This window comes from Salmo salar, chromosome 07 (genome assembly GCF_965601325.2).
Source record: "Salmo salar chromosome 07, fSalSal1, whole genome shotgun sequence".
NCBI lineage: Eukaryota > Metazoa > Chordata > Actinopteri > Salmoniformes > Salmonidae > Salmo > Salmo salar.
Genome location: NC_138297.1, coordinates 7104726 through 7131667, shown reverse-complemented (window position 1 = coordinate 7131667; position 26942 = coordinate 7104726). Strand labels below are relative to the sequence as shown.

Sequence of the window (26942 nt, the reverse complement as noted above, 5' to 3'; positions counted from 1 at the left end):
GAGCTGGAGACCGAAGGATTGTTGCAATTTTAAGTACTCTCTGCTGCTCTACCAACATTCCTATCAAAGGACAACAATTGAAGATTTCGGCACTCAGGGAAAGTTAATTTGTTTGTCAAGCACATGTCAAAGTGCACTGCTGTCAAAACGTTGGCGTAAGCCACAAGAAAATACACAATCCTTCGAGCCGGATTTGAACCAGCGACCTAAGGATTGCTGCACTTTCACCTACAGTCCTCCGCTCTACCAACTGAGCTATCGAAGGTTGCCGGATTTAGACAAATGCCATCACCTAGATGGTCTGAAGTGCTGCAGACACATATGTTCCCGTTAAAAATGTAATCTGCTGAGTTTGGTGGTTTCGTGGAGATGCTGGAGATTGAACCCAGGTCCTCATTCAAGCAACCAACACTCTCTTCCGCTGAGCTACATCCCCTTTGATTGCAAGTAGTTGCGTTTGGGGATAGAGAAAAAGTGAGCCGACGGTAAAGAATGCTGTTTAGCCCCCTCACTGCGAAATCGCTTTTGCCTTCTCCACGATGTTCTCGTGGTTAGGATTCTGCGCTCTCACCGCCGCGTCCCGGGGTTTGTTCCCGGTCAGGGAATAATCTGCTTCTGGGGAAACACTAGGCAAAAATCAAAAACTTGGCACAACTGCAGAAAAAGTTATCCTTGTGTGAGCTGGAGACCGAAGGATTGTTGCAATTTTAAGTACTCTCTGCTGCTCTACCAACATTCCTATCAAAGGACAACAATTGAAGATTTCGGCACTCAGGGAAAGTTAATTTGTTTGTCAAGCACATGTCAAAGTGCACTGCTGTCAAAACGTTGGCGTAAGCCACAAGAAAATACACAATTCATCGAGCCGGATTTGAACCAGCGACCTAAGGATTGCTGCACTTTCACCTACAGTCCTCCGCTCTACCAACTGAGCTATCGAAGGTTGTCGGATTTAGACAAATGCCATCACCTAGATGGTCTGAAGTGCTGCAGACACATATGTTCCCGTTAAAAATGTAATCTGCTGAGTTTCGTGGTTTCGTGGAGATGCTGGAGATTGAACCCAGGTCCTCATTCAAGCAACCAACACTCTCTTCCGCTGAGCTACATCCCCTTTGATTGCAAGTAGTTGCGTTTGGGGATAGAGAAAAAGTGAGCCGACGGTAAAGAATGCTGTTTAGCCCCCTCACTGCGAAATCGCTTTTGCCTTCTCCACGATGTTCTCGTGGTTAGGATTCTGCGCTCTCACCGCCGCGTCCCGGGGTTTGTTCCCGGTCAGGGAATAATTTGCTTCTGGGGAAACACTAGGCAAAAATCAAAAACTTGGCACAACTGCAGAAAAAGTTCTCCTTGTGTGAGCTGGAGACCGAACGATTGTTGCAATTTTAAGTACTCTCTGCTGCTCTACCAACATTCCTATCAAAGGTCAACAATTGAAGATTTCGGCACTCAGGGAAAGTTAATTTGTTTGTCAAGCACATGTCAAAGTGCACTGCTGTCAAAACGTTGGCGTAAGCCACAAGAAAATACACAATCCTTCGAGCCGGATTTGAACCAGCGACCTAAGGATTACTGCACTTTCACCTACAGTCCTGCGCTCTACCAACTGAGCTATGGAAGGTTGTCTAATTTAGACAAATGCCATCACCTAGATGGTCTGAAGTGCTGCAGACACATATGTTCCCGTTAAAAATGTAATCTGCTGAGTTTGGTGGTTTCGTGGAGATGCTGGAGATTGAACCTAGGTCCTCATTCAAGCAACCAACACTCTCTTCCGCTTAGCTACATCCCCTTTGATTGCAAGTAGTTGCGTTTGGGGATAGAGAAAAAGTGAGCCGACGGTAAAGAATGCTGTTTAGCCCCCTCACTGCGAAATCGCTTTTGCCTTCTCCACGATGTTCTCGTGGTTAGGATTCTGCGCTCTCACCGCCGCGTCCCGGGGTTTGTTCCCGGTCAGGGAATAATTTGCTTCTGGGGAAACACTAGGCAAAAATCAAAAACTTGGCACAACTGCAGAAAAAGTTATCCTTGTGTGAGCTGGAGATCGAAGGATTGTTGCAATTTTAAGTACTCTCTGCTGCTCTACCAACATTCCTATCAAAGGACAACAATTGAAGATTTCGGCACTCAGGGAAAGTTAATTTGTTTGTCAAGCACATGTCAAAGTGCACTGCTGTCAAAACGTTGGCGTAAGCCACAAGAAAATACACAATCCTTCGAGCCGGATTTGAACCAGCGACCTAAGGATTGCTGCACTTTCACCTACAGTCCTCCGCTCTACCAACTGAGCTATCGAAGGTTGTCGGTTTTAGACAAATGCCATCACCTAGATGTTCTGAAGTGCTGCAGACACATATGTTCCCGTTAAAAATGTAATCTGCTGAGTTTCGTGGTTTCGTGGAGATGCTGGAGATTGAACCCAGGTCCTCATTCAAGCAACCAACACTCTCTTCCGCTGAGCTACATCCCCTTTGATTGCAAGTAGTTGCGTTTGGGGATAGAGAAAAAGTGAGCCGACGGTAAAGAATGCTGTTTAGCCCCCTCACTGCGAAATCGCTTTTGCCTTCTCCACGATGTTCTCGTGGTTAGGATTCTGCGCTCTCACCGCCGCGTCCCGGGGTTTGTTCCCGGTCAGGGAATAATTTGCTTCTGGGGAAACACTAGGCAAAAATCAAAAACTTGGCACAACTGCAGAAAAAGTTCTCCTTGTGTGAGCTGGAGACCGAACGATTGTTGCAATTTTAAGTACTCTCTGCTGCTCTACCAACATTCCTATCAAAGGTCAACAATTGAAGATTTCGGCACTGAGGGAAAGTTAATTTGTTTGTCAAGCACATGTCAAAGTGCACTGCTGTCAAAACGTTGGCGTAAGCCACAAGAAAATACACAATCCTTCGAGCCGGATTTGAACCAGCGACCTAAGGATTGCTGCACTTTCACCTACAGTCCTGCGCTCTACCAACTGAGCTATGGAAGGTTGTCTAATTTAGACAAATGCCATCACCTAGATGGTCTGAAGTGCTGCAGACACATATGTTCCCGTTAAAAATGTAATCTGCTGAGTTTGGTGGTTTCGTGGAGATGCTGGAGATTGAACCCAGGTCCTCATTCAAGCAACCAACACTATCTTCCGCTTAGCTACATCCCCTTTGATTGCAAGTAGTTGCGTTTGGGGATAGAGAAAAAGTGAGCCGACGGTAAAGAATGCTGTTTAGCCCCCTCACTGCGAAATCGCTTTTGCCTTCTCCACGATGTTCTTGTGGTTAGGATTCTGCGCTCTCACCGCCGCGTCCCGGGGTTTGTTCCCGGTCAGGGAATAATTTGCTTCTGGGGAAACACTAGGCAAAAATCAAAAACTTGGCACAACTGCAGAAAAAGTTATCCTTGTGTGAGCTGGAGACCGAAGGATTGTTGCAATTTTAAGTACTCTCTGCTGCTCTACCAACATTCCTATCAAAGGACAACAATTGAAGATTTCGGCACTCAGGGAAAGTTAATTTGTTTGTCAAGCACATGTCAAAGTGCACTGCTGTCAAAACGTTGGCGTAAGCCACAAGAAAATACACAATCCTTCGAGCCGGATTTGAACCAGCGACCTAAGGATTGCTGCACTTTCACCTACAGTCCTCCGCTCTACCAACTGAGCTATCGAAGGTTGTCGGTTTTAGACAAATGCCATCACCTAGATGGTCTGAAGTGCTGCAGACACATATGTTCCCGTTAAAAATGTAATCTGCTGAGTTTCGTGGTTTCGTGGAGATGCTGGAGATTGAACCCAGGTCCTCATTCAAGCAACCAACACTCTCTTCCGCTGAGCTACATCCCCTTTGATTGCAAGTAGTTGCGTTTGGGGATAGAGAAAAAGTGAGCCGACGGTAAAGAATGCTGTTTAGCCCCCTCACTGCGAAATCGCTTTTGCCTTCTCCACGATGTTCTCGTGGTTAGGATTCTGCGCTCTCACCGCCGCGTCCCGGGGTTTGTTCCCGGTCAGGGAATAATTTGCTTCTGGGGAAACACTAGGCAAAAATCAAAAACTTGGCACAACTGCAGAAAAAGTTCTCCTTGTGTGAGCTGGAGACCGAACGATTGTTGCAATTTTAAGTACTCTCTGCTGCTCTACCAACATTCCTATCAAAGGTCAACAATTGAAGATTTCGGCACTCAGGGAAAGTTAATTTGTTTGTCAAGCACATGTCAAAGTGCACTGCTGTCAAAACGTTGGCGTAAGCCACAAGAAAATACACAATCCTTCGAGCCGGATTTGAACCAGCGACCTAAGGATTGCGCACTTTCACCTACAGTCCTCCGCTCTACCAACTGAGCTATCAAAGGTTGTCTAATTTAGACAAATGCCATCACCTAGATGGTCTGAAGTGCTGCAGACACATATGTTCCCGTTAAAAATGTAATCTGCTGAGTTTGGTGGTTTCGTGGAGATGCTGGAGATTGAACCCAGGTCCTCATTCAAGCAACCAACACTATCTTCCGCTTAGCTACATCCCCTTTGATTGCAAGTAGTTGCGTTTGAAGATAGAGAAAAAGTGAGCCGACGGTAAAGAATGCTGTTTAGCCCCCTCACTGCGAAATCGCTTTTGCCTTCTCCACGATGTTCTCGTGGTTAGGATTCTGCGCTCTCACCGCCGCGTCCCGGGGTTTGTTCCCGGTCAGGGAATAATTTGCTTCTGGGGAAACACTAGGCAAAAATCAAAAACTTGGCACAACTGCAGAAAAAGTTATCCTTGTGTGAGCTGGAGACCGAAGGATTGTTGCAATTTTAAGTACTCTCTGCTGCTCTACCAACATTCCTATCAAAGGTCAACAATTGAAGATTTTGGCACTCAGGGAAAGTTAATTTGTTTGTCAAGCACATGTCAAAGTGCACTGCTGTCAAAACGTTGGCGTAAGCCACAAGAAAATATACAATCCTTCGAGCCGGATTTGAACCAGCGACCTAAGGATTGCTGCACTTTCACCTACAGTCCTCCACTCTACCAACTGAGCTATCGAAGGTTGCCGAATTTAGACAAATGCCATCACCTAGATGGTCTGAAGTGCTGCAGACACATATGTTCCCGTTAAAAATGTAATCTGCTGAGTTTGGTGGTTTCGTGGAGATGCTGGAGATTGAACCCAGGTCCTCATTCAAGCAACCAACACTATCTTCCGCTTAGCTACATCCCCTTTGATTGCAAGTAGTTGCGTTTGGGGATAGAGAAAAAGTGAGCCGACGGTAAAGAATGCTGTTTAGCCCCCTCACTGCGAAATCGCTTTTGCCTTCTCCACGATGTTCTCGTGGTTAGGATTCTGCGCTCTCACCGCCGCGTCCCGGGGTTTGTTCCCGGTCAGGGAATAATTTGCTTCTGGGGAAACACTAGGCAAAAATCAAAAACTTGGCACAACTGCAGAAAAAGTTATCCTTGTGTGAGCTGGAGACCGAAGGATTGTTGCAATTTTAAGTACTCTCTGCTGCTCTACCAACATTCCTATCAAAGGACAACAATTGAAGATTTCGGCACTCAGGGAAAGTTAATTTGTTTGTCAAGCACATGTCAAAGTGCACTGCTGTCAAAACGTTGGCGTAAGCCACAAGAAAATACACAATCCTTCGAGCCGGATTTGAACCAGCGACCTAAGGATTGCTGCACTTTCACCTACAGTCCTCCGCTCTACCAACTGAGCTATCGAAGGTTGTCGGATTTAGACAAATGCCATCACCTAGATGGTCTGAAGTGCTGCAGACACATATGTTCCCGTTAAAAATGTAATCTGCTGAGTTTCGTGGTTTCGTGGAGATGCTGGAGATTGAACCCAGGTCCTCATTCAAGCAACCAACACTCTCTTCCGCTGAGCTACATCCCCTTTGATTGCAAGTAGTTGCGTTTGGGGATAGAGAAAAAGTGAGCCGACGGTAAAGAATGCTGTTTAGCCCCCTCACTGCGAAATCGCTTTTGCCTTCTCCACGATGTTCTCGTGGTTAGGATTCTGCGCTCTCACCGCCGCGTCCCGGGGTTTGTTCCCGGTCAGGGAATAATTTGCTTCTGGGGAAACACTAGGCAAAAATCAAAAACTTGGCACAACTGCAGAAAAAGTTATCCTTGTGTGAGCTGGAGACCGAAGGATTGTTGCAATTTTAAGTACTCTCTGCTGCTCTACCAACATTCCTATCAAAGGTCAACAATTGAAGATTTCGGCACTCAGGGAAAGTTAATTTGTTTGTCAAGCACATGTCAAAGTGCACTGCTGTCAAAACGTTGGCGTAAGCCACAAGAAAATACACAATCCTTCGAGGCAGATTTGAACCAGCGACCTAAGGATTGCTGCACTTTCACCTACAGTCCTCCGCTCTACCAACTGAGCTATCGAAGGTTGTCTAATTTAGACAAATGCCATCACCTAGATGGTCTGAAGTGCTGCAGACACATATGTTCCCGTTAAAAATGTAATCTGCTGAGTTTGGTGGTTTCGTGGAGATGCTGGAGATTGAACCCAGGTCCTCATTCAAGCAACCAACACTATCTTCCGCTTAGCTACATCCCCTTTGATTGCAAGTAGTTGCGTTTGAAGATAGAGAAAAAGTGAGCCGACGGTAAAGAATGCTGTTTAGCCCCCTCACTGCGAAATCGCTTTTGCCTTCTCCACGATGTTCTCGTGGTTAGGATTCTGCGCTCTCACCGCCGCGTCCCGGGGTTTGTTCCCGGTCAGGGAATAATTTGCTTCTGGGGAAACACTAGGCAAAAATCAAAAACTTGGCACAACTGCAGAAAAAGTTATCCTTGTGTGAGCTGGAGACCGAAGGATTGTTGCAATTTTAAGTACTCTCTGCTGCTCTACCAACATTCCTATCAAAGGTCAACAATTGAAGATTTTGGCACTCAGGGAAAGTTAATTTGTTTGTCAAGCACATGTCAAAGTGCACTGCTGTCAAAACGTTGGCGTAAGCCACAAGAAAATATACAATCCTTCGAGCCGGATTTGAACCAGCGACCTAAGGATTGCTGCACTTTCACCTACAGTCCTCCACTCTACCAACTGAGCTATCGAAGGTTGCCGAATTTAGACAAATGCCATCACCTAGATGGTCTGAAGTGCTGCAGACACATATGTTCCCGTTAAAAATGTAATCTGCTGAGTTTGGTGGTTTCGTGGAGATGCTGGAGATTGAACCCAGGTCCTCATTCAAGCAACCAACACTATCTTCCGCTTAGCTACATCCCCTTTGATTGCAAGTAGTTGCGTTTGGGGATAGAGAAAAAGTGAGCCGACGGTAAAGAATGCTGTTTAGCCCCCTCACTGCGAAATCGCTTTTGCCTTCTCCACGATGTTCTCGTGGTTAGGATTCTGCGCTCTCACCGCCGCGTCCCGGGGTTTGTTCCCGGTCAGGGAATAATTTGCTTCTGGGGAAACACTAGGCAAAAATCAAAAACTTGGCACAACTGCAGAAAAAGTTATCCTTGTGTGAGCTGGAGACCGAAGGATTGTTGCAATTTTAAGTACTCTCTGCTGCTCTACCAACATTCCTATCAAAGGACAACAATTGAAGATTTCGGCACTCAGGGAAAGTTAATTTGTTTGTCAAGCACATGTCAAAGTGCACTGCTGTCAAAACGTTGGCGTAAGCCACAAGAAAATACACAATCCTTCGAGCCGGATTTGAACCAGCGACCTAAGGATTGCTGCACTTTCACCTACAGTCCTCCGCTCTACCAACTGAGCTATCGAAGGTTGTCGGATTTAGACAAATGCCATCACCTAGATGGTCTGAAGTGCTGCAGACACATATGTTCCCGTTAAAAATGTAATCTGCTGAGTTTCGTGGTTTCGTGGAGATGCTGGAGATTGAACCCAGGTCCTCATTCAAGCAACCAACACTCTCTTCCGCTGAGCTACATCCCCTTTGATTGCAAGTAGTTGCGTTTGGGGATAGAGAAAAAGTGAGCCGACGGTAAAGAATGCTGTTTAGCCCCCTCACTGCGAAATCGCTTTTGCCTTCTCCACGATGTTCTCGTGGTTAGGATTCTGCGCTCTCACCGCCGCGTCCCGGGGTTTGTTCCCGGTCAGGGAATAATTTGCTTCTGGGGAAACACTAGGCAAAAATCAAAAACTTGGCACAACTGCAGAAAAAGTTATCCTTGTGTGAGCTGGAGACCGAAGGATTGTTGCAATTTTAAGTACTCTCTGCTGCTCTACCAACATTCCTATCAAAGGTCAACAATTGAAGATTTCGGCACTCAGGGAAAGTTAATTTGTTTGTCAAGCACATGTCAAAGTGCACTGCTGTCAAAACGTTGGCGTAAGCCACAAGAAAATACACAATCCTTCGAGGCAGATTTGAACCAGCGACCTAAGGATTGCTGCACTTTCACCTACAGTCCTCCGCTCTACCAACTGAGCTATCGAAGGTTGTCTAATTTAGACAAATGCCATCACCTAGATGGTCTGAAGTGCTGCAGACACATATGTTCCCGTTAAAAATGTAACTTGCTTAGTTTGGTGGTTTCGTGGAGATGCTGGAGATTGAACCCAGGTCCTCATTCAAGCAACCAACACTCTCTTCCGCTTAGCTACATCCCCTTTGATTGCAAGTAGTTGCGTTTGGGGATAGAGAAAAAGTGAGCCGACGGTAAAGAATGCTGTTTAGCCCCCTCACTGCGAAATCGCTTTTGCCTTCTCCACGATGTTCTCGTGGTTAGGATTCTGCGCTCTCACCGCCGCGTCCCGGGGTTTGTTCCCGGTCAGGGAATAATTTGCTTCTGGGGAAACACTAGGCAAAAATCAAAAACTTGGCACAACTGCAGAAAAAGTTATCCTTGTGTGAGCTGGAGACCGAAGGATTGTTGCAATTTTAAGTACTCTCTGCTGCTCTACCAACATTCCTATCAAAGGTCAACAATTGAAGATTTCGGCACTCAGGGAAAGTTAATTTGTTTGTCAAGCACATGTCAAAGTGCACTGCTGTCAAAACGTTGGCGTAAGCCACAAGAAAATACACAATCCTTCGAGCCGGATTTGAACCAGCGACCTAAGGATTGCGCACTTTCACCTAGAGTCCTCCGCTCTACCAACTGAGCTATCAAAGGTTGTCTAATTTAGACAAATGCCATCACCTAGATGGTCTGAAGTGCTGCAGACACATATGTTCCCGTTAAAAATGTAATCTGCTGAGTTTGGTGGTTTCGTGGAGATGCTGGAGATTGAACCCAGGTCCTCATTCAAGCAACCAACACTATCTTCCGCTTAGCTACATCCCCTTTGATTGCAAGTAGTTGCGTTTGAAGATAGAGAAAAAGTGAGCCGACGGTAAAGAATGCTGTTTAGCCCCCTCACTGCGAAATCGCTTTTGCCTTCTCCACGATGTTCTCGTGGTTAGGATTCTGCGCTCTCACCGCCGCGTCCCGGGGTTTGTTCCCGGTCAGGGAATAATTTGCTTCTGGGGAAACACTAGGCAAAAATCAAAAACTTGGCACAACTGCAGAAAAAGTTATCCTTGTGTGAGCTGGAGACCGAAGGATTGTTGCAATTTTAAGTACTCTCTGCTGCTCTACCAACATTCCTATCAAAGGTCAACAATTGAAGATTTTGGCACTCAGGGAAAGTTAATTTGTTTGTCAAGCACATGTCAAAGTGCACTGCTGTCAAAACGTTGGCGTAAGCCACAAGAAAATATACAATCCTTCGAGCCGGATTTGAACCAGCGACCTAAGGATTGCTGCACTTTCACCTACAGTCCTCCGCTCTACCAACTGAGCTATCAAAGGTTGTCTAATTTAGACAAATGCCATCACCTAGATGGTCTGAAGTGCTGCAGACACATATGTTCCCGTTAAAAATGTAATCTGCTGAGTTTGGTGGTTTCGTGGAGATGCTGGAGATTGAACCCAGGTCCTCATTCAAGCAACCAACACTATCTTCCGCTTAGCTACATCCCCTTTGATTGCAAGTAGTTGCGTTTGAAGATAGAGAAAAAGTGAGCCGACGGTAAAGAATGCTGTTTAGCCCCCTCACTGCGAAATCGCTTTTGCCTTCTCCACGATGTTCTCGTGGTTAGGATTCTGCGCTCTCACCGCCGCGTCCCGGGGTTTGTTCCCGGTCAGGGAATAATTTGCTTCTGGGGAAACACTAGGCAAAAATCAAAAACTTGGCACAACTGCAGAAAAAGTTATCCTTGTGTGAGCTGGAGACCGAAGGATTGTTGCAATTTTAATTACTCTCTGCTGCTCTACCAACATTCCTATCAAAGGTCAACAATTGAAGATTTTGGCACTCAGGGAAAGTTAATTTGTTTGTCAAGCACATGTCAAAGTGCACTGCTGTCAAAACGTTGGCGTAAGCCACAAGAAAATATACAATCCTTCGAGCCGGATTTGAACCAGCGACCTAAGGATTGCTGCACTTTCACCTACAGTCCTCCGCTCTACCAACTGAGCTATCGAAGGTTGCCGAATTTAGACAAATGCCATCACCTAGATGGTCTGAAGTGCTGCAGACACATATGTTCCCGTTAAAAATGTAATCTGCTGAGTTTGGTGGTTTCGTGGAGATGCTGGAGATTGAACCCAGGTCCTCATTCAAGCAACCAACACTATCTTCCGCTTAGCTACATCCCCTTTGATTGCAAGTAGTTGCGTTTGGGGATAGAGAAAAAGTGAGCCGACGGTAAAGAATGCTGTTTAGCCCCCTCACTGCGAAATCGCTTTTGCCTTCTCCACGATGTTCTCGTGGTTAGGATTCTGCGCTCTCACCGCCGCGTCCCGGGGTTTGTTCCCGGTCAGGGAATAATTTGCTTCTGGGGAAACACTAGGCAAAAATCAAAAACTTGGCACAACTGCAGAAAAAGTTCTCCTTGTGTGAGCTGGAGACCGAACGATTGTTGCAATTTTAAGTACTCTCTGCTGCTCTACCAACATTCCTATCAAAGGTCAACAATTGAAGATTTCGGCACTCAGGGAAAGTTAATTTGTTTGTCAAGCACATGTCAAAGTGCACTGCTGTCAAAACGTTGGCGTAAGCCACAAGAAAATACACAATCCTTCGAGCCGGATTTGAACCAGCGACCTAAGGATTGCTGCACTTTCACCTACAGTCCTGCGCTCTACCAACTGAGCTATGGAAGGTTGTCTAATTTAGACAAATGCCATCACCTAGATGGTCTGAAGTGCTGCAGACACATATGTTCCCGTTAAAAATGTAATCTGCTGAGTTTGGTGGTTTCGTGGAGATGCTGGAGATTGAACCCAGGTCCTCATTCAAGCAACCAACACTATCTTCCGCTTAGCTACATCCCCTTTGATTGCAAGTAGTTGCGTTTGGGGATAGAGAAAAAGTGAGCCGACGGTAAAGAATGCTGTTTAGCCCCCTCACTGCGAAATCGCTTTTGCCTTCTCCACGATGTTCTTGTGGTTAGGATTCTGCGCTCTCACCGCCGCGTCCCGGGGTTTGTTCCCGGTCAGGGAATAATTTGCTTCTGGGGAAACACTAGGCAAAAATCAAAAACTTGGCACAAGTGCAGAAAAAGTTATCCTTGTGTGAGCTGGAGACCGAAGGATTGTTGCAATTTTAAGTACTCTCTGCTGCTCTACCAACATTCCTATCAAAGGTCAACAATTGAAGATTTCGGCACTCAGGGAAAGTTAATTTGTTTGTCAAGCACATGTCAGTGCACTGCTGTCAAAACGTTGGCGTAAGCCACAAGAAAATACACAATCCTTCGAGGCAGATTTGAACCAGCGACCTAAGGATTGCTGCACTTTCACCTACAGTCCTCCGCTCTACCAACTGAGCTATCGAAGGTTGTCTAATTTAGACAAATGCCATCACCTAGATGGTCTGAAGTGCTGCAGACACATATGTTCCCGTTAAAAATGTAACTTGCTTAGTTTGGTGGTTTCGTGGAGATGCTGCCGATTGAACCCAGGTCCTCATTCAAGCAACCAACACTCTCTTCCGCTTAGCTACATCCCCTTTGATTGCAAGTAGTTGCGTTTGGGGATAGAGAAAAAGTGAGCCGACGGTAAAGAATGCTGTTTAGCCCCCTCACTGCGAAATCGCTTTTGCCTTCTCCACGATGTTCTCGTGGTTAGGATTCTGCGCTCTCACCGCCGCGTCCCGGGGTTTGTTCCCGGTCAGGGAATAATTTGCTTCTGGGGAAACACTAGGCAAAAATCAAAAACTTGGCACAACTGCAGAAAAAGTTATCCTTGTGTGAGCTGGAGACCGAAGGATTGTTGCAATTTTAAGTACTCTCTGCTGCTCTACCAACATTCCTATCAAAGGTCAACAATTGACGATTTTGGCACTCAGGGAAAGTTAATTTGTTTGTCAAGCACATGTCAAAGTGCACTGCTGTCAAAACGTTGGCGTAAGCCACAAGAAAATATACAATCCTTCGAGCCGGATTTGAACCAGCGACCTAAGGATTGCTGCACTTTCACCTACAGTCCTCCGCTCTACCAACTGAGCTATCGAAGGTTGCCGAATTTAGACAAATGCCATCACCTAGATGGTCTGAAGTGCTGCAGACACATATGTTCCCGTTAAAAATGTAATCTGCTGAGTTTGGTGGTTTCGTGGAGATGCTGGAGATTGAACCCAGGTCCTCATTCAAGCAACCAACACTATCTTCCGCTTAGCTACATCCCCTTTGATTGCAAGTAGTTGCGTTTGGGGATAGAGAAAAAGTGAGCCGACGGTAAAGAATGCTGTTTAGCCCCCTCACTGCGAAATCGCTTTTGCCTTCTCCACGATGTTCTCGTGGTTAGGATTCTGCGCTCTCACCGCCGCGTCCCGGGGTTTGTTCCCGGTCAGGGAATAATTTGCTTCTGGGGAAACACTAGGCAAAAATCAAAATCTTGGCACAAGTGCAGAAAAAGTTATCCTTGTGTGAGCTGGAGACCGAAGGATTGTTGCAATTTTAAGTACTCTCTGCTGCTCTACCAACATTCCTATCAAAGGTCAACAATTGAAGATTTCGGCACTCAGGGAAAGTTAATTTGTTTGTCAAGCACATGTCAAAGTGCACTGCTGTCAAAACGTTGGCGTAAGCCACAAGAAAATATACAATCCTTCGAGCCGGATTTGAACCAGCAACCTACGGATTGCTGCACTTTCACCTACAGTACTCCGCTCCACCAACTGAGCAATCGAAGGTTGTCTAATTTAGACAAATGCCATCACCTAGATGGTCTGAAGTGCTGCAGACACATATGTTCCCGTTAAAAATGTAATCTGCTGAGTTTGGTGTTTTCGTGGAGATGCTGGAGATTGAACCCAGGTCCTCATTCAAGCAACCAACACTCTCTTCCGCTGAGCTACATCCCCTTTGATTGCAAGTAGTTGCGTTTGGGGATAGAGAAAAAGTGAGCCGACGGTAAAGAATGCTGTTTAGCCCCCTCACTGCGAAATCGCTTTTGCCTTCTCCACGATGTTCTCGTGGTTAGGATTCTGCGCTCTCACCGCCGCGTCCCGGGGTTTGTTCCCGGTCAGGGAATAATTTGCTTCTGGGGAAACACTAGGCAAAAATCAAAAACTTGGCACAAGTGCAGAAAAAGTTATCCTTGTGTGAGCTGGAGACCGAAGGATTGTTGCAATTTTAAGTACTCTCTGCTGCTCTACCAACATTCCTATCAAAGGTCAACAATTGAAGATTTCGGCACTCAGGGAAAGTTAATTTGTTTGTCAAGCACATGTCAAAGTGCACTGCTGTCAAAACGTTGGCGTAAGCCACAAGAAAATACACAATCCTTCGAGCCGGATTTGAACCAGGGACCTAAGGATTGCTGCACTTTCACCTACAGTCCTCCGCTCTACCAACTGAGCTATCGAAGGTTGTCTAATTTAGACAAATGCCATCACCTAGATGGTCTGAAGTGCTGCAGACACATATGTTCCCGTTAAAAATGTAATCTGCTGAGTTTGGTGGTTTCGTGGAGATGCTGGAGATTGAACCCAGGTCCTCATTCAAGCAACCAACACTCTCTTCCGCTGAGCTACATCCCCTTTGATTGCAAGTAGTTGCGTTTGGGGATAGAGAAAAAGTGAGCCGACGGTAAAGAATGCTGTTTACCCCCCTCACTGCGAAATCGCTTTTGCCTTCTCCACGATGTTCTCGTGGTTAGGATTCTCCGCTCTCACCGCCGCGTCCCGGGGTTTGTTCCCGGTCAGGGAATAATTTGCTTCTGGGAAAACGCTAGGCAAAAATCAAAAACTTGGCACAAGTGCAGAAAAAGTTATCCTTGTGTGAGCTGGAGACCGAAGGATTGTTGCAATTTTAAGTACTCTCTGCTGCTCTACCAACATTCCTATCAAAGGTCAACAATTGAAGATTTCGGCACTCAGGGAAAGTTAATTTGTTTGTCAAGCACATGTCAAAGTGCACTGCTGTCAAAACGTTGGCGTAAGCCACAAGAAAATACACAATCCTTCGAGCCGGATTTGAACCAGCGACCTAAGGATTGCTGCACTTTCACCTACAGTCCTCCGCTCCACCAACTGAGCAATCGAAGGTTGTCTAATTTAGACAAATGCCATCACCTAGATGGTCTGAAGTGCTGCAGACACATATGTTCCCGTTAAAAATGTAATCTGCTGAGTTTGGTGGTTTCGTGGAGATGCTGGAGATTGAACCCAGGTCCTCATTCAAGCAACCAACACTCTCTTCCGCTGAGCTACATCCCCTTTGATTGCAAGTAGTTGCGTTTGGGGATAGAGAAAAAGTGAGCCGACGGTAAAGAATGCTGTTTAGCCCCCTCACTGCGAAATCGCTTTTGCCTTCTCCACGATGTTCTCGTGGTTAGGATTCTGCGCTCTCACCGCCGCATCCCGGGGTTTGTTCCCGGTCAGGGAATAATTTGCTTCTGGGAAAACGCTAGGCAAAAATCAAAAACTTGGCACAAGTGCAGAAAAAGTTATCCTTGTGTGAGCTGGAGACCGAAGGATTGTTGCAATTTTAAGTACTCTCTGCTGCTCTACCAACATTCCTATCAAAGGTCAACAATTGAAGATTTCGGCACTCAGGGAAAGTTAATTTGTTTGTCAAGCACATGTCAAAGTGCACTGCTGTCAAAACGTTGGCGTAAGCCACAAGAAAATATACAATCCTTCGAGCCGGATTTGAACCAGCGACCTAAGGATTGCTGCACTTTCACCTACAGTCCTCCGCTCTACCAACTGAGCTATCGAAGGTTGCCGAATTTAGACAAATGCCATCACCTAGATGGTCTGAAGTGCTGCAGACACATATGTTCCCGTTAAAAATGTAATCTGCTGAGTTTGGTGGTTTCGTGGAGATGCTGGAGATTGAACCCAGGTCCTCATTCAAGCAACCAACACTATCTTCCGCTTAGCTACATCCCCTTTGATTGCAAGTAGTTGCGTTTGGGGATAGAGAAAAAGTGAGCCGACGGTAAAGAATGCTGTTTAGCCCCCTCACTGCGAAATCGCTTTTGCCTTCTCCACGATGTTCTCGTGGTTAGGATTCTGCGCTCTCACCGCCGCGTCCCGGGGTTTGTTCCCGGTCAGGGAATAATTTGCTTCTGGGGAAACACTAGGCAAAAATCAAAAACTTGGCACAACTGCAGAAAAAGTTCTCCTTGTGTGAGCTGGAGACCGAACGATTGTTGCAATTTTAAGTACTCTCTGCTGCTCTACCAACATTCCTATCAAAGGTCAACAATTGAAGATTTCGGCACTCAGGGAAAGTTAATTTGTTTGTCAAGCACATGTCAAAGTGCACTGCTGTCAAAACGTTGGCGTAAGCCACAAGAAAATACACAATCCTTCGAGCCGGATTTGAACCAGCGACCTAAGGATTGCTGCACTTTCACCTACAGTCCTGCGCTCTACCAACTGAGCTATGGAAGGTTGTCTAATATAGACAAATGCCATCACCTAGATGGTCTGAAGTGCTGCAGACACATATGTTCCCGTTAAAAATGTAATCTGCTGAGTTTGGTGGTTTCGTGGAGATGCTGGAGATTGAACCCAGGTCCTCATTCAAGCAACCAACACTATCTTCCGCTTAGCTACATCCCCTTTGATTGCAAGTAGTTGCGTTTGGGGATAGAGAAAAAGTGAGCCGACGGTAAAGAATGCTGTTTAGCCCCCTCACTGCGAAATCGCTTTTGCCTTCTCCACGATGTTCTCGTGGTTAGGATTCTGCGCTCTCACCGCCGCGTCCCGGGGTTTGTTCCCGGTCAGGGAATAATTTGCTTCTGGGGAAACACTAGGCAAAAATCAAAAACTTGGCACAAGTGCAGAAAAAGTTATCCTTGTGTGAGCTGGAGACCGAAGGATTGTTGCAATTTTAAGTACTCTCTGCTGCTCTACCAACATTCCTATCAAAGGTCAACAATTGAAGATTTCGGCACTCAGGGAAAGTTAATTTGTTTGTCAAGCACATGTCAAAGTGCACTGCTGTCAAAACGTTGGCGTAAGCCACAAGAAAATACACAATCCTTCGAGGCAGATTTGAACCAGCGACCTAAGGATTGCTGCACTTTCACCTACAGTCCTCCGCTCTACCAACTGAGCTATCGAAGGTTGTCTAATTTAGACAAATGCCATCACCTAGATGGTCTGAAGTGCTGCAGACACATATGTTCCCGTTAAAAATGTAACTTGCTTAGTTTGGTGGTTTCGTGGAGATGCTGGAGATTGAACCCAGGTCCTCATTCAAGCAACCAACACTCTCTTCCGCTTAGCTACATCCCCTTTGATTGCAAGTAGTTGCGTTTGGGGATAGAGAAAAAGTGAGCCGACGGTAAAGAATGCTGTTTAGCCCCCTCACTGCGAAATCGCTTTTGCCTTCTCCACGATGTTCTCGTGGTTAGGATTCTGCGCTCTCACCGCCGCGTCCCGGGGTTTGTTCCCGGTCAGGGAATAATTTGCTTCTGGGGAAACACTAGGCAAAAATCAAAAACTTGGCACAACTGCAGAAAAAGTTATCCTTGTGTGAGCTGGAGACCGAAGGATTGTTGCAATTTTAAGTACTCTCTGCTGCTCTACCAACATTCCTATCAAAGGTCAACAATTGAAGATTTCGGCACTCAGGGAAAGTTAATTTGTTTGTCATGCACATGTCAAAGTGCACTGCTGTCAAAACGTTGGCGTAAGCCACAAGAAAATACACAATCCTTCGAGCCGGATTTGAACCAGCGACATAAGGATTGCTGCACTATCACCTACAGTCCTCCGCTCTACCAACTGAGCTATCGAAGGTTGTCTAATTTAGACAAATCTCATCACCTAGATGGTCTGAAGTGCTGCAGACACATATGTTCCCGTTAAAAATGTAATCTGCTGAGTTTGGTGGTTTCGTGGAGATGCTGGAGATTGAACCCAGGTCCTCATTCAAGCAACCAACACTATCTTCCGCTTAGCTACATCCCCTTTGATTGCAAGTAGTTGCGTTTGGGGATAGAGAAAAATGAGCCGACGGTAAAGAATGCTGTTTAGCCCCCTCACTGCGAAATCGCTTTTGCCTTCTCCATGATGTTCTAGTGGTTAGGATTCGGCGCTCTCACCGCCGCATCCCAGGGTTGGTTCCCGGTCAGGGAATAATTTGCTTCTGGGGAAACACTAGGCAAAAATCAAAAACTTGGCACAACTGCAGAAAAAGTTATCCTTGTGTGAGCTGGAGACCGAAGGATTGTTGCAATTTTAAGTACTCTCTGCTGCTCTACCAACATTCCTATCAAAGGTCAACAATTGAAGATTTCGGCACTCAGGGAAAGTTAATTTGTTTGTCAAGCACATGTCAAAGTGCACTGCTGTCAAAACGTTGGCGTAAGCCACAAGAAAATACACAATCCTTCGAGCCGGATTTGAACCAGCGACATAAGGATTGCTGCACTTTCACCTACAGTCCTCCGCTCCACCAACTGAGCAATCGAAGGTTGTCTAATTTAGACAAATGCCATCACCTAGATGGTCTGAAGTGCTGCAGACACATATGTTCCCGTTAAAAATGTAATCTGCTGAGTTTGGTGGTTTCGTGGAGATGCTGGAGATTGAACCCAGGTCCTCATTCAAGCAACCAACACTCTCTTCCGCTGAGCTACATCCCCTTTGATTGCAAGTAGTTGCGTTTGGGGATAGAGAAAAAGTGAGCCGACGGTAAAGAATGCTGTTTACCCCCCTCACTGCAAAATCGCTTTTGCCTTCTCCACGATGTTCTCGTGGTTAGGATTCTGCGCTCTCACCGCCGCGTCCCGGGGTTTGTTCCCGGTCAGGGAATAATTTGCTTCTGGGGAAACACTAGGCAAAAATCAAAAACTTGGCACAAGTGCAGAAAAAGTTATCCTTGTGTGAGCTGGAGACCGAAGGATTGTTGCAATTTTAAGTACTCTCTGCTGCTCTACCAACATTCCTATCAAAGGTCAACAATTGAAGATTTCGGCACTCAGGGAAAGTTAATTTGTTTGTCAAGCACATGTCAAAGTGCACTGCTGTCAAAACGTTGGCGTAAGCCACAAGAAAATATACAATCCTTCGAGCCGGATTTGAACCAGCGACCTAAGGATTGCTGCACTTTCACCTACAGTCCTCCGCTCTACCAACTGAGCTATCGAAGGTTGTCAAACTTAGACAAATGCCATCACCTAGATGGTCTGAAGTGCTGCAGACACATATGTTCCCGTTAAAAATGTAATCTGCTGAGTTTGGTGGTTTCGTGGAGATGCTGGAGATTGAACCCAGGTCCTCATTCAAGCAACCAACACTCTCTTCCGCTGAGCTACATCCCCTTTGATTGCAAGTAGTTGCGTTTGGGGATAGAGAAAAAGTGAGCCGACGGTAAAGAATGCTGTTTAGCCCCCTCACTGCGAAATCGCTTTTGCCTTCTCCACGATGTTCTCGTGGTTAGGATTCTGCGCTCTCACCGCCGCGTCCCGGGGTTTGTTCCCGGTCAGGGAATAATTTGCTTCTGGGGAAACACTAGGCAAAAATCAAAAACTTGGCACAACTGCAGAAAAAGTTATCCTCGTGTGAGCCAGTGACCGAAGGATTTTTGCAATTTTAAGTACTCTCTGCTGCTCTACCAACATTCCTATCAAAGGTCAACAATTGAAGATTTCGGCACTCAGGGAAAGTTAATTTGTTTGTCATGCACATGTCAAAGTGCACTGCTGTCAAAACGTTGGCGTAAGCCACAAGAAAATACACAATCCTTCGAGCCGGATTTGAACCAGCGACATAAGGATTGCTGCACTATCACCTACAGTCCTCCGCTCTACCAACTGAGCTATCGAAGGTTGTCTAATTTAGACAAATCTCATCACCTAGATGGTCTGAAGTGCTGCAGACACATATGTTCCCGTTAAAAATGTAATCTGCTGAGTTTGGTGGTTTCGTGGAGATGCTGGAGATTGAACCCAGGTCCTCATTCAAGCAACCAACACTATCTTCCGCTTAGCTACATCCCCTTTGATTGCAAGTAGTTGCGTTTGGGGATAGAGAAAAATGAGCCGACGGTAAAGAATGCTGTTTAGCCCCCTCACTGCGAAATCGCTTTTGCCTTCTCCATGATGTTCTAGTGGTTAGGATTCGGCGCTCTCACCGCCGCATCCCAGGGTTGGTTCCCGGTCAGGGAATAATTTGCTTCTGGGGAAACACTAGGCAAAAATCAAAAACTTGGCACAACTGCAGAAAAAGTTATCCTTGTGTGAGCTGGAGACCGAAGGATTGTTGCAATTTTAAGTACTGTCTGCTGCTCTACCAACATTCCTATCAAAGGTCAACAATTGAAGATTTCGGCACTCAGGGAAAGTTAATTTGTTTGTCAAGCACATGTCAAAGTGCACTGCTGTCAAAACGTTGGCTTAAGCCACAAGAAAATACACAATCATTCGAGCCGGATTTGAACCAGCGACCTAAGGATTGTTGCACTTTCACCTACAGTCCTCCGCTCTACCAACTGAGCTATCGAAGGTTGCCGAATTTAGACAAATCTCATCACCTAGATGGTCTGAAGTGCTGCAGACACATATGTTCCCGTTAAAAATGTAATCTGCTGAGTTTGGTGGTTTCGTGGAGATGCTGGAGATTGAACCCAGGTCCTCATTCAAGCAACCAACACTATCTTCCGCTTAGCTACATCCCCTTTGATTGCAAGTAGTTGCGTTTGGGGATAGAGAAAAAGTGAGCCGACGGTAAAGAATGCTGTTTAGCCCCCTCACTGCGAAATCGCTTTTGCCTTCTCCACGATGTTCTCGTGGTTAGGATTCTGCGCTCTCACCGCCGCGTCCCGGGGTTTGTTCCCGGTCAGGGAATAATTTGCTTCTGGGGAAACACTAGGCAAAAATCAAAAACTTGGCACAACTGCAGAAAAAGTTCTCCTTGTGTGAGCTGGAGACCGAACGATTGTTGCAATTTTAAGTACTCTCTGCTGCTCTACCAACATTCCTATCAAAGGTCAACAATTGAAGATTTCGGCACTCAGGGAAAGTTAATTTGTTTGTCAAGCACATGTCAAAGTGCACTGCTGTCAAAACGTTGGCGTAAGCCACAAGAAAATACACAATCCTTCGAGCCGGATTTGAACCAGCGACCTAAGGATTGCTGCACTTTCACCTACAGTCCTGCGCTCTACCAACTGAGCTATGGAAGGTTGTCTAATTTAGACAAATGCCATCACCTAGATGGTCTGAAGTGCTGCAGACACATATGTTCCCGTTAAAAATGTAATCTGCTGAGTTTGGTGGTTTCGTGGAGATGCTGGAGATTGAACCCAGGTCCTCATTCAAGCAACCAACACTATCTTCCGCTTAGCTACATCCCCTTTGATTGCAAGTAGTTGCGTTTGGGGATAGAGAAAAAGTGAGCCGACGGTAAAGAATGCTGTTTAGCCCCCTCACTGCGAAATCGCTTTTGCCTTCTCCACGATGTTCTTGTGGTTAGGATTCTGCGCTCTCACCGCCGCGTCCCGGGGTTTGTTCCCGGTCAGGGAATAATTTGCTTCTGGGGAAACACTAGGCAAAAATCAAAAACTTGGCACAAGTGCAGAAAAAGTTATCCTTGTGTGAGCTGGAGACCGAAGGATTGTTGCAATTTTAAGTACTCTCTGCTGCTCTACCAACATTCCTATCAAAGGTCAACAATTGAAGATTTCGGCACTCAGGGAAAGTTAATTTGTTTGTCAAGCACATGTCAGTGCACTGCTGTCAAAACGTTGGCGTAAGCCACAAGAAAATACACAATCCTTCGAGGCAGATTTGAACCAGCGACCTAAGGATTGCTGCACTTTCACCTACAGTCCTCCGCTCTACCAACTGAGCTATCGAAGGTTGTCTAATTTAGACAAATGCCATCACCTAGATGGTCTGAAGTGCTGCAGACACATATGTTCCCGTTAAAAATGTAACTTGCTTAGTTTGGTGGTTTCGTGGAGATGCTGCCGATTGAACCCAGGTCCTCATTCAAGCAACCAACACTCTCTTCCGCTTAGCTACATCCCCTTTGATTGCAAGTAGTTGCGTTTGGGGATAGAGAAAAAGTGAGCCGACGGTAAAGAATGCTGTTTAGCCCCCTCACTGCGAAATCGCTTTTGCCTTCTCCACGATGTTCTCGTGGTTAGGATTCTGCGCTCTCACCGCCGCGTCCCGGGGTTTGTTCCCGGTCAGGGAATAATTTGCTTCTGGGGAAACACTAGGCAAAAATCAAAAACTTGGCACAACTGCAGAAAAAGTTATCCTTGTGTGAGCTGGAGACCGAAGGATTGTTGCAATTTTAAGTACTCTCTGCTGCTCTACCAACATTCCTATCAAAGGTCAACAATTGACGATTTTGGCACTCAGGGAAAGTTAATTTGTTTGTCAAGCACATGTCAAAGTGCACTGCTGTCAAAACGTTGGCGTAAGCCACAAGAAAATATACAATCCTTCGAGCCGGATTTGAACCAGCGACCTAAGGATTGCTGCACTTTCACCTACAGTCCTCCGCTCTACCAACTGAGCTATCGAAGGTTGCCGAATTTAGAAAAATGCCATCACCTAGATGGTCTGAAGTGCTGCAGACACATATGTTCCCGTTAAAAATGTAATCTGCTGAGTTTGGTGGTTTCGTGGAGATGCTGGAGATTGAACCCAGGTCCTCATTCAAGCAACCAACACTATCTTCCGCTTAGCTACATCCCCTTTGATTGCAAGTAGTTGCGTTTGGGGATAGAGAAAAAGTGAGCCGACGGTAAAGAATGCTGTTTAGCCCCCTCACTGCGAAATCGCTTTTGCCTTCTCCACGATGTTCTCGTGGTTAGGATTCTGCGCTCTCACCGCCGCGTCCCGGGGTTTGTTCCCGGTCAGGGAATAATTTGCTTCTGGGGAAACACTAGGCAAAAATCAAAATCTTGGCACAAGTGCAGAAAAAGTTATCCTTGTGTGAGCTGGAGACCGAAGGATTGTTGCAATTTTAAGTACTCTCTGCTGCTCTACCAACATTCCTATCAAAGGTCAACAATTGAAGATTTCGGCACTCAGGGAAAGTTAATTTGTTTGTCAAGCACATGTCAAAGTGCACTGCTGTCAAAACGTTGGCGTAAGCCACAAGAAAATATACAACCCTTCGAGCCGGATTTGAACCAGCAACCTACGGATTGCTGCACTTTCACCTACAGTACTCCGCTCCACCAACTGAGCAATCGAAGGTTGTCTAATTTAGACAAATGCCATCACCTAGATGGTCTGAAGTGCTGCAGACACATATGTTCCCGTTAAAAATGTAATCTGCTGAGTTTGGTGTTTTCGTGGAGATGCTGGAGATTGAACCCAGGTCCTCATTCAAGCAACCAACACTCTCTTCCGCTGAGCTACATCCCCTTTGATTGCAAGTAGTTGCGTTTGGGGATAGAGAAAAAGTGAGCCGACGGTAAAGAATGCTGTTTAGCCCCCTCACTGCGAAATCGCTTTTGCCTTCTCCACGATGTTCTCGTGGTTAGGATTCTGCGCTCTCACCGCCGCGTCCCGGGGTTTGTTCCCGGTCAGGGAATAATTTGCTTCTGGGGAAACACTAGGCAAAAATCAAAAACTTGGCACAAGTGCAGAAAAAGTTATCCTTGTGTGAGCTGGAGACCGAAGGATTGTTGCAATTTTAAGTACTCTCTGCTGCTCTACCAACATTCCTATCAAAGGTCAACAATTGAAGATTTCGGCACTCAGGGAAAGTTAATTTGTTTGTCAAGCACATGTCAAAGTGCACTGCTGTCAAAACGTTGGCGTAAGCCACAAGAAAATACACAATCCTTCGAGCCGGATTTGAACCAGGGACCTAAGGATTGCTGCACTTTCACCTACAGTCCTCCGCTCTACCAACTGAGCTATCGAAGGTTGTCTAATTTAGACAAATGCCATCACCTAGATGGTCTGAAGTGCTGCAGACACATATGTTCCCGTTAAAAATGTAATCTGCTGAGTTTGGTGGTTTCGTGGAGATGCTGGAGATTGAACCCAGGTCCTCATTCAAGCAACCAACACTCTCTTCCGCTGAGCTACATCCCCTTTGATTGCAAGTAGTTGCGTTTGGGGATAGAGAAAAAGTGAGCCGACGGTAAAGAATGCTGTTTAGCCCCCTCACTGCGAAATCGCTTTTGCCTTCTCCACGATGTTCTCGTGGTTAGGATTCTGCGCTCTCACCGCCGCGTCCCGGGGTTTGTTCCCGGTCAGGGAATAATTTGCTTCTGGGGAAACACTAGGCAAAAATCAAAAACTTGGCACAAGTGCAGAAAAAGTTATCCTTGTGTGAGCTGGAGACCGAAGGATTGTTGCAATTTTAAGTACTCTCTGCTGCTCTACCAACATTCCTATCAAAGGTCAACAATTGAAGATTTCGGCACTCAGGGAAAGTTAATTTGTTTGTCAAGCACATGTCAAAGTGCACTGCTGTCAAAACGTTGGCGTAAGCCACAAGAAAATACACAATCCTTCGAGCCGGATTTGAACCAGGGACCTAAGGATTGCTGCACTTTCACCTACAGTCCTCCGCTCTACCAACTGAGCTATCGAAGGTTGTCTAATTTAGACAAATGCCATCACCTAGATGGTCTGAAGTGCTGCAGACACATATGTTCCCGTTAAAAATGTAATCTGCTGAGTTTGGTGGTTTCGTGGAGATGCTGGAGATTGAACCCAGGTCCTCATTCAAGCAACCAACACTCTCTTCCGCTGAGCTACATCCCCTTTGATTGCAAGTAGTTGCGTTTGGGGATAGAGAAAAAGTGAGCCGACGGTAAAGAATGCTGTTTACCCCCCTCACTGCGAAATCGCTTTTGCCTTCTCCACGATGTTCTCGTGGTTAGGATTCTCCGCTCTCACCGCCGCGTCCCGGGGTTTGTTCCCGGTCAGGGAATAATTTGCTTCTGGGAAAACGCTAGGCAAAAATCAAAAACTTGGCACAAGTGCAGAAAAAGTTATCCTTGTGTGAGCTGGAGACCGAAGGATTGTTGCAATTTTAAGTACTCTCTGCTGCTCTACCAACATTCCTATCAAAGGTCAACAATTGAAGATTTCGGCACTCAGGGAAAGTTAATTTGTTTGTCAAGCACATGTCAAAGTGCACTGCTGTCAAAACGTTGGCGTAAGCCACAAGAAAATACACAATCCTTCGAGCCGGATTTGAACCAGCGACCTAAGGATTGCTGCACTTTCACCTACAGTCCTCCGCTCCACCAACTGAGCAATCGAAGGTTGTCTAATTTAGACAAATGCCATCACCTAGATGGTCTGAAGTGCTGCAGACACATATGTTCCCGTTAAAAATGTAATCTGCTGAGTTTGGTGGTTTCGTGGAGATGCTGGAGATTGAACCCAGGTCCTCATTCAAGCAACCAACACTCTCTTCCGCTGAGCTACATCCCCTTTGATTGCAAGTAGTTGCGTTTGGGGATAGAGAAAAAGTGAGCCGACGGTAAAGAATGCTGTTTAGCCCCCTCACTGCGAAATCGCTTTTGCCTTCTCCACGATGTTCTCGTGGTTAGGATTCTGCGCTCTCACCGCCGCATCCCGGGGTTTGTTCCCGGTCAGGGAATAATTTGCTTCTGGGAAAACGCTAGGCAAAAATCAAAAACTTGGCACAAGTGCAGAAAAAGTTATCCTTGTGTGAGCTGGAGACCGAAGGATTGTTGCAATTTTAAGTACTCTCTGCTGCTCTACCAACATTCCTATCAAAGGTCAACAATTGAAGATTTCGGCACTCAGGGAAAGTTAATTTGTTTGTCAAGCACATGTCAAAGTGCACTGCTGTCAAAACGTTGGCGTAAGCCACAAGAAAATACACAATCCTTCGAGCCGGATTTGAACCAGCGACCTAAGGATTGCTGCACTTTCACCTACAGTCCTGCGCTCTACCAACTGAGCTATGGAAGGTTGTCTAATATAGACAAATGCCATCACCTAGATGGTCTGAAGTGCTGCAGACACATATGTTCCCGTTAAAAATGTAATCTGCTGAGTTTGGTGGTTTCGTGGAGATGCTGGAGATTGAACCCAGGTCCTCATTCAAGCAACCAACACTATCTTCCGCTTAGCTACATCCCCTTTGATTGCAAGTAGTTGCGTTTGGGGATAGAGAAAAAGTGAGCCGACGGTAAAGAATGCTGTTTAGCCCCCTCACTGCGAAATCGCTTTTGCCTTCTCCACGATGTTCTCGTGGTTAGGATTCTGCGCTCTCACCGCCGCGTCCCGGGGTTTGTTCCCGGTCAGGGAATAATTTGCTTCTGGGGAAACACTAGGCAAAAATCAAAAACTTGGCACAAGTGCAGAAAAAGTTATCCTTGTGTGAGCTGGAGACCGAAGGATTGTTGCAATTTTAAGTACTCTCTGCTGCTCTACCAACATTCCTATCAAAGGTCAACAATTGAAGATTTCGGCACTCAGGGAAAGTTAATTTGTTTGTCAAGCACATGTCAAAGTGCACTGCTGTCAAAACGTTGGCGTAAGCCACAAGAAAATACACAATCCTTCGAGGCAGATTTGAACCAGCGACCTAAGGATTGCTGCACTTTCACCTACAGTCCTCCGCTCTACCAACTGAGCTATCGAAGGTTGTCTAATTTAGACAAATGCCATCACCTAGATGGTCTGAAGTGCTGCAGACACATATGTTCCCGTTAAAAATGTAACTTGCTTAGTTTGGTGGTTTCGTGGAGATGCTGGAGATTGAACCCAGGTCCTCATTCAAGCAACCAACACTCTCTTCCGCTTAGCTACATCCCCTTTGATTGCAAGTAGTTGCGTTTGGGGATAGAGAAAAAGTGAGCCGACGGTAAAGAATGCTGTTTAGCCCCCTCACTGCGAAATCGCTTTTGCCTTCTCCACGATGTTCTCGTGGTTAGGATTCTGCGCTCTCACCGCCGCGTCCCGGGGTTTGTTCCCGGTCAGGGAATAATTTGCTTCTGGGGAAACACTAGGCAAAAATCAAAAACTTGGCACAACTGCAGAAAAAGTTATCCTTGTGTGAGCTGGAGACCGAAGGATTGTTGCAATTTTAAGTACTCTCTGCTGCTCTACCAACATTCCTATCAAAGGTCAACAATTGAAGATTTCGGCACTCAGGGAAAGTTAATTTGTTTGTCATGCACATGTCAAAGTGCACTGCTGTCAAAACGTTGGCGTAAGCCACAAGAAAATACACAATCCTTCGAGCCGGATTTGAACCAGCGACATAAGGATTGCTGCACTATCACCTACAGTCCTCCGCTCTACCAACTGAGCTATCGAAGGTTGTCTAATTTAGACAAATCTCATCACCTAGATGGTCTGAAGTGCTGCAGACACATATGTTCCCGTTAAAAATGTAATCTGCTGAGTTTGGTGGTTTCGTGGAGATGCTGGAGATTGAACCCAGGTCCTCATTCAAGCAACCAACACTATCTTCCGCTTAGCTACATCCCCTTTGATTGCAAGTAGTTGCGTTTGGGGATAGAGAAAAATGAGCCGACGGTAAAGAATGCTGTTTAGCCCCCT

The 26942-nt window shown here is 46.0% G+C and overlaps 21 non-coding genes across 21 annotated transcripts; all 21 read right to left on the bottom strand.

Moving 5' to 3' along the window:
* Window positions 1–178: 178 nt before the first annotated feature.
* On the bottom strand, window positions 179–265 carry trnay-gua (transfer RNA tyrosine (anticodon GUA)). Its single transcript is given in 2 exon segments — window positions 179–214; window positions 229–265. It is a non-coding gene; the product is annotated as a tRNA-Tyr (tRNA).
* A 1947-nt stretch (window positions 266–2212) lies between these two features.
* trnay-gua (transfer RNA tyrosine (anticodon GUA)) lies at window positions 2213–2299 on the bottom strand. The gene is given in 2 exon segments: window positions 2213–2248; window positions 2263–2299. It is a non-coding gene; the product is annotated as a tRNA-Tyr (tRNA).
* A 1269-nt stretch (window positions 2300–3568) lies between these two features.
* On the bottom strand, window positions 3569–3655 carry trnay-gua (transfer RNA tyrosine (anticodon GUA)). Its single transcript is given in 2 exon segments — window positions 3569–3604; window positions 3619–3655. It is a non-coding gene; the product is annotated as a tRNA-Tyr (tRNA).
* A 591-nt stretch (window positions 3656–4246) lies between these two features.
* Window positions 4247–4332, bottom strand: trnay-gua (transfer RNA tyrosine (anticodon GUA)). The gene is given in 2 exon segments: window positions 4247–4282; window positions 4296–4332. It is a non-coding gene; the product is annotated as a tRNA-Tyr (tRNA).
* Window positions 4333–4923: 591 nt separating this feature from the next.
* trnay-gua (transfer RNA tyrosine (anticodon GUA)) lies at window positions 4924–5010 on the bottom strand. Its single transcript is given in 2 exon segments — window positions 4924–4959; window positions 4974–5010. It is a non-coding gene; the product is annotated as a tRNA-Tyr (tRNA).
* A 591-nt stretch (window positions 5011–5601) lies between these two features.
* On the bottom strand, window positions 5602–5688 carry trnay-gua (transfer RNA tyrosine (anticodon GUA)). The gene is given in 2 exon segments: window positions 5602–5637; window positions 5652–5688. It is a non-coding gene; the product is annotated as a tRNA-Tyr (tRNA).
* A 1269-nt stretch (window positions 5689–6957) lies between these two features.
* trnay-gua (transfer RNA tyrosine (anticodon GUA)) lies at window positions 6958–7044 on the bottom strand. The gene is given in 2 exon segments: window positions 6958–6993; window positions 7008–7044. It is a non-coding gene; the product is annotated as a tRNA-Tyr (tRNA).
* Window positions 7045–7635: 591 nt separating this feature from the next.
* Window positions 7636–7722, bottom strand: trnay-gua (transfer RNA tyrosine (anticodon GUA)). The gene is given in 2 exon segments: window positions 7636–7671; window positions 7686–7722. It is a non-coding gene; the product is annotated as a tRNA-Tyr (tRNA).
* Window positions 7723–9668: 1946 nt separating this feature from the next.
* trnay-gua (transfer RNA tyrosine (anticodon GUA)) lies at window positions 9669–9755 on the bottom strand. The gene is given in 2 exon segments: window positions 9669–9704; window positions 9719–9755. It is a non-coding gene; the product is annotated as a tRNA-Tyr (tRNA).
* Window positions 9756–10346: 591 nt separating this feature from the next.
* trnay-gua (transfer RNA tyrosine (anticodon GUA)) lies at window positions 10347–10433 on the bottom strand. The gene is given in 2 exon segments: window positions 10347–10382; window positions 10397–10433. It is a non-coding gene; the product is annotated as a tRNA-Tyr (tRNA).
* A 1945-nt stretch (window positions 10434–12378) lies between these two features.
* trnay-gua (transfer RNA tyrosine (anticodon GUA)) lies at window positions 12379–12465 on the bottom strand. Its single transcript is given in 2 exon segments — window positions 12379–12414; window positions 12429–12465. It is a non-coding gene; the product is annotated as a tRNA-Tyr (tRNA).
* A 1269-nt stretch (window positions 12466–13734) lies between these two features.
* On the bottom strand, window positions 13735–13821 carry trnay-gua (transfer RNA tyrosine (anticodon GUA)). Its single transcript is given in 2 exon segments — window positions 13735–13770; window positions 13785–13821. It is a non-coding gene; the product is annotated as a tRNA-Tyr (tRNA).
* A 1269-nt stretch (window positions 13822–15090) lies between these two features.
* Window positions 15091–15177, bottom strand: trnay-gua (transfer RNA tyrosine (anticodon GUA)). The gene is given in 2 exon segments: window positions 15091–15126; window positions 15141–15177. It is a non-coding gene; the product is annotated as a tRNA-Tyr (tRNA).
* A 1947-nt stretch (window positions 15178–17124) lies between these two features.
* Window positions 17125–17211, bottom strand: trnay-gua (transfer RNA tyrosine (anticodon GUA)). The gene is given in 2 exon segments: window positions 17125–17160; window positions 17175–17211. It is a non-coding gene; the product is annotated as a tRNA-Tyr (tRNA).
* Window positions 17212–18479: 1268 nt separating this feature from the next.
* trnay-gua (transfer RNA tyrosine (anticodon GUA)) lies at window positions 18480–18566 on the bottom strand. Its single transcript is given in 2 exon segments — window positions 18480–18515; window positions 18530–18566. It is a non-coding gene; the product is annotated as a tRNA-Tyr (tRNA).
* A 591-nt stretch (window positions 18567–19157) lies between these two features.
* On the bottom strand, window positions 19158–19244 carry trnay-gua (transfer RNA tyrosine (anticodon GUA)). Its single transcript is given in 2 exon segments — window positions 19158–19193; window positions 19208–19244. It is a non-coding gene; the product is annotated as a tRNA-Tyr (tRNA).
* A 590-nt stretch (window positions 19245–19834) lies between these two features.
* Window positions 19835–19921, bottom strand: trnay-gua (transfer RNA tyrosine (anticodon GUA)). The gene is given in 2 exon segments: window positions 19835–19870; window positions 19885–19921. It is a non-coding gene; the product is annotated as a tRNA-Tyr (tRNA).
* Window positions 19922–21866: 1945 nt separating this feature from the next.
* trnay-gua (transfer RNA tyrosine (anticodon GUA)) lies at window positions 21867–21953 on the bottom strand. The gene is given in 2 exon segments: window positions 21867–21902; window positions 21917–21953. It is a non-coding gene; the product is annotated as a tRNA-Tyr (tRNA).
* A 1269-nt stretch (window positions 21954–23222) lies between these two features.
* trnay-gua (transfer RNA tyrosine (anticodon GUA)) lies at window positions 23223–23309 on the bottom strand. Its single transcript is given in 2 exon segments — window positions 23223–23258; window positions 23273–23309. It is a non-coding gene; the product is annotated as a tRNA-Tyr (tRNA).
* A 591-nt stretch (window positions 23310–23900) lies between these two features.
* On the bottom strand, window positions 23901–23987 carry trnay-gua (transfer RNA tyrosine (anticodon GUA)). Its single transcript is given in 2 exon segments — window positions 23901–23936; window positions 23951–23987. It is a non-coding gene; the product is annotated as a tRNA-Tyr (tRNA).
* A 2625-nt stretch (window positions 23988–26612) lies between these two features.
* On the bottom strand, window positions 26613–26699 carry trnay-gua (transfer RNA tyrosine (anticodon GUA)). The gene is given in 2 exon segments: window positions 26613–26648; window positions 26663–26699. It is a non-coding gene; the product is annotated as a tRNA-Tyr (tRNA).
* Window positions 26700–26942: the final 243 nt, after the last annotated feature.